General features: G+C 43.3%; 1 pseudogene; it reads left to right on the forward strand.

The window, feature by feature from the left end:
- The first annotated feature begins 225 nt into the window (after positions 1–225).
- LOC147364087 (syntenin-1 pseudogene) lies at positions 226–4,835 on the forward strand (annotated as a pseudogene).
- Positions 4,836–5,538: the final 703 nt, after the last annotated feature.

The raw sequence follows: 5,538 nt of genomic DNA on the forward strand, positions 1-5,538 counted from the left end.
CTTAGTGTTGCAGCTCTTCACATACAGGTGGTCCATGCATATCGTGCAGAACCATCTGTAAACCAGGCCCAGATCTTCTATTCCCCTGTCATCTGATTACAGGGAACTCCCTATGAGGCTCCCCTGCTCAGGCCTGACTTGTATATATCACTTCCATTTGATGATGGAATGTTACTATGCAGGCCCATATTATGGTGTGGTGGCTCAGATAATACCCAATTCATGATGGGCAACTGGGTAAGCCCATCATCAAGCATTCATTATCTACTATGTCCCTATAATCTACCAAGACCTGTTTCTCATAAAGAGAGTAGTTATCCAAAGGTGATGGCATAGCTTTGCATCAAATTCTTAAAGGACCACAGTGCAATTCACCTATAGGAGCCTGACAAAGTCTCCAAATGCTGTCCCTACCTGCGGCAGAGACTTTGAAGCACCACTCCACGTGCTGGATCATATGGCCCAAGTCGCTGAGAAGTCTGCACAGCTGGCTGGACCTGGGGCAGAACCTTCTCATCTTCTGGGCCTCCTCAAAAGTAGCACCTTTTCAGGCCACTTGGTAAATGGTTTGGAGCAACACGCCAAATGAGGAATATGTTGCCTCCCAAATCCAAAGAGTCCCCTTGGGGACTGATCTGCTTTCTTGGTTGTACGAGAGCCAGATACCACTTACTTTTTATCTTAAAAGTGATGTCTTGACATGATCCAGACCACAGGTACCCTAAAAATTTCCCTGAGGTAGGAATGAATTTTGGTTAGATTTATTTCCCACCCTCTGATATACAAATGTCTTGCCAGTGAGCCTAGGGTAGTTACTATAACTCACTCACTAGATGTAATCAACATAGTATCATCAACGTAATGTGTTGGTATGATATATTGTGGAGGGAAAGGTGATTGAGATCCCTGCAAACTAAATTATGACATAGGGCTGGGTGGTTGATAGGTCTGAGAGGGAGAACAGTGCATGTGCATTGCTGGCCTTGCCAGTGAAAGGAACTGCCTCTGGTGGGCCTCATGGACAGCAATGGAGAAAAAGCCATTTGCCACAGCAGTAGCTACATACCAGGTACCAGGGGATGTGTGAATCTGCTCAAGCAACAAAATAATGTCTGGTTCAGCAGCTGCAATTGGAGTCACAACTTCTTTAAGCTTAGAATGAAGTAATCCACTGTCATTCTCCAAGATCCACATGTCTTCTGCACAGGTCAGCTAGAGATGAATGAGAATGTGGTGTGAAGGACTGCGTCCTTCAAGTCCTTGATGGTGGCAGCAGTATCTGCAGTTCTTCCAGGGATGTGGTATTACTTTTGGTTTATTATTTTCCTAGGCAGAGACAGTACAAATGGCTTCCCCTTGGGCTTTTCTACCATAATAGCCCTCACTGCACAAGTGGGGAACCAATGTGAGGATTCCAGCTGCTAAATATGTCTGTTCCAGTTACGCATTCTGCAACTAGGGAAGAAACTACAGGGTGGGTACGGAGAGGCCCTGGACCTACTGTGAGATGGGCCTGAAATAAAGCTCCCTTGACTACCTGACCTCTGAAAGCACCCGCTCTATCTGGAGGGCTGCAGTGATGTTTTGAGTCTTCTGGAATCAGTGTCAGTTTGGAGCCACTGGTAATCTCCAGAAGATAGGATTATTTCCTTCCCTCAATGTTCATTTACCTTGTTAAAAGGCTACAGGTTCCTCTGGGGAAGGCTGGGAGCAAAGTTTACTGTATAAATCTTCATTAGTCTGCCAGGGTCCTTCCTCAAGGGGACCTAACCTCCCATTCATTCAAGGGGTTTTGAGTCTCTAAACTGGCTCAACTCTGGGAATTGATTGAGTGGCTGTGACTCATTTCCTGATTTGAGTCAAGTGACTTTTGTTCACTTGACTTTGAAATTTTCTGCTTATTTAGCTCAAGAGAGAATTTCTGTTTCACTTGTAGGAACATCAGGATTAATTCACCAAGACTGTAGGTTTGCATGAGCCTGACTATTCTGATTGCTACTTTGGCTCTACTGTTCATTATGGTAACCATGCCTCCCTTGGCTTTTGTGGTTGAGTGCCATCACTTGGCCCCTGCCACCCTAGGATCCACATATTCCTATTGCATTAAGTTTCCCAATTGAGTAGCCATGGTTTCCACTCAAGATCTGTCCTCCAGATAAGAGCCATCATTGAGCTCTTCAAGGATTTTGGGCTCCTCTCACAAATTTATTTCTCAAAATATTAAGTGAAAGGTATGTCCTCTGGACCCTCCCAGTGTAGGTGAGCAAGTCTTAAATGACTTCACTCTAATATTTCAGTCTCCCTAAGCCTCTGAATCCCTCTTCTACGTTAAACCAAAAGAGGTTCAGCATTTCCAGTTGGCTCACAGTAGGCCTTCTTTTGGTCCATGTTTCAGAGAACCAACCAACAAATTGTTAGAGCCCTTTTTGAAACCCCAACCTGTAGCATTTAATGCAGAATCTCAGCTTAGTGAGCCCATGTCAATAAATTCAGACCAATCCAACTTTATGATCCCTCTACCGTTATCCTACATACTCAGTGTTCGTTCTCACACATGTTCACTTGATGTCTGCTTCTATAAATTAGAAAACTCATATAGTTCCTTTGGAGTGTAGTACACATCTTCATGGGTTACTCATTGTATTTCACCTTTGCTGTTAAGTCACGTTAGTCATGTCGAACTCTTTGCGACCCAGTGGACTGTAACCTGCCAGGCTCCTCTGTCTGTTGGATTTTCCAGTCAAGAATACTGGAGTGGGTTGCCATGCCCTTCTCCAGGGGAACTTCCGTGTGTGTATGTGTGTGTGTGTGTGTGTACCCAAATCACTTTGTAATACAAGCTAATACAGCATTATAAATCAGCTGTACTTCACTGGAAAAAAAAAATCTATACACAATAGATACATAAAACTAAAGAGAAAAAACACAACTTTTTTACTCAAGAAAACCAAATGACAAGGAAAAAAGAACAAAGAAAAACTACAAAAAGAACCATTAAGCAACAAATTGGCAACATGTACATACCTATCAATAATCTCTTTGAGTGCCAATGGATTAAATGCTTCAATCAAAAGACGTAGGGTTGGGCTTCCCTGGTAGCCCAGTAGTTAAGAATCTACCTGCCATTGCAGGGACACAGGTTCAATCCCTGGTTCAGGAAGATCCCACCTGCTATGGCGCAACTAATGCTGTGTGCCACAACTGAAGAGCCAGTGTTCTAGAGCCCATGAGCGACAACTACTAAGCCCACACACCAGAACTACTGAAGCCCACATGCCTAAACCCAAGCTCCACAATGAGAGAAGCCACCACAATGAGAAGTTCACACATCACAAATCGAGTGTAGCTCCTGCTCACTGAAACTAGAGGAAGCCCATGCACAGCAGTGAAGACTCAGCACAGCTCCAAAGAAGTAGATCTTAAAAAAAATACATAGGTGGCTAATTGGATTTAAAAAAACAAACAAGGAGCATCTATACGCTGCCTACAAGAGACACACTTCAGATCTAAAGACACAGACTAAATGTGAGGAGATGGAAAAATATTTCATGCAAATGGAGATGAAAAGAAACCTGGGTAGTATATTCATATCAGACAAAGTTGACTTTAAAGCAAAGTCTATTATAAAATCAAAGAATAGCATTATATAATGATAAATCAGTACAAGAAGAGGATATAACATTTGTTAGCATATGTGCAACTAAATGAGAGCACCCAAATATATAAAGCAAACCTTCAAAGGCATAGACGGAGAAACTGACAATAGTACACTAATAGTAAGAGACTTTAATGGCCGTCTTTAAGTCTAAGAACAGATTATCCAGACAGAAAATTAATAAGGAAACAGTGGCCTTAAATGACACATTAGACCAGTTGCTCTGTGTCTGTACCCATCGCCTGAAGACCTGAAGGTAGACAAGGAGATTCAGGCTCAGGCTGCCTTTTCCACAAACCCTGCCAACCCAGTGATTTTATCCGAAGCCTCTGCTCCTATCTCTCCAGATGGAAATCTCTGTCCTAAACTATATCCAGAGTTCTCTCAGTACATGGGACTGAGTTTAAATGAAGAATAAATATGTGCAAATAGGGCCATGGTTCCTGGAGCACCAAGTCAGGGGCAGTTGGTTGGCATGAACTTCTAGTCACTGGTGGTGACATGGGAATCTGCAGAGCAGAGATTAAGTAAGGAATCTGGGAAGTCATCTTGTGTAAGGATTAGGACAGAAAAATAATAATCGGGCTCAGGCTGAAATCCATAGACAATGGTGCGTTTGTTCAGCTCGTCCAGGCCTAGTCTTGGTCCTCCCTGGTGGGTCTGTGGTTTGGGAACCAGGTGCTGCAGATCAAGGAGAACTGTGTGGGCTGGAGCTCAGATCAGGCACTCAGGGTGCTCACACAGGCTTTTGGGGAGAAGATCACCATGACCATTCGTGACAGGCCCTTTGAACGGACAATTACCTTGAATAAGGATAGTACTGGACGTGTCAACTTTGTCTTTAAAAAATGAAAAAATCACGTCCATTGTGAAATACAGTTCTGCAGCTAGAAATGGTCTTCTTACAGAACACAACACCTGTGAGGTCAATGGACAGCATGTCATTGGACTGAAGGACTCTCGAATCGCAGATGTACTGTCCACAGCTGGAAATATAGTTAAATATAGTTACTATTATAATCATGTCTGCTTTTATCTTTGGACACATTATTAAACAGATGGTGCCAAGCATAATGAAAAGCTTGCTGGATCACACCATTCCTCCAAGCATAATGAAAAGCTTGCTGGGTCACATCATTCCTGGGGTTTAGAATTCAGGGCACAGTGGAAACTTCCCAGAAGTTCGCCTGTAAGTCTTCAGCAATTTGCCTTTATATCATGCACATGAAGCCTTCCAGGGGCCAGTGAGCATTTGCTGTGTGAGGACCTTCATGTCTTCCAGTAGGGCCGGGGATCTTACTGTTCGATCTGGTATCTTGTTCAGACATCAAGATAGTTGTAATCGTATCCTGGTTTTACAGTTCAAAAGACTTTCACAGACTAGTTTCTTTCCTGGGAACCTGATGCTTTCCTGGGATCCTGATCCTAGGATCAAAATCACTGGGCTCCAAAATACTGCAGATGGTGACTGCAGCCATGAAATTAAAAGATGCTTGCTCCTTGGAAGACAAGCTATGACCAACCTAGACAGCGTATTCAAAAGCAGAGACATTACTTTCCTAACAAAGGTCCAACTAGTTAAAGCTATAGTTTTTCCAGTGGTCAGGTATGGATGTGAGAGTTGGACTGTAAAGAAAGCTGAGCGCTGAGGAACTGATGCTTTTGAACTGTGGTGTTGGAGAAGACTCTTGGGAGTTCCTTGAACTGCAAGGAGATCAAACCAGTCCATCCTAAAGGAAATCAGTCCTGAATATTCATTGGAAGGACTGATGCTGAAGCTCCAATATTTTGGCCACCTGATGTGAAGGACTGACTCATTGGAAAAGACCCTGATGCTCAGAAACAATGAAGACACGAGGAGAAGGAGATGACAAAGGATGAGA

The sequence above is a fragment of the Bos grunniens genome, chromosome 10 (assembly GCF_055505025.1).
Source record: "Bos grunniens cultivar Pamir isolate PY7600 chromosome 10, Bosgru_T2T1.0, whole genome shotgun sequence".
NCBI lineage: Eukaryota > Metazoa > Chordata > Mammalia > Artiodactyla > Bovidae > Bos > Bos grunniens.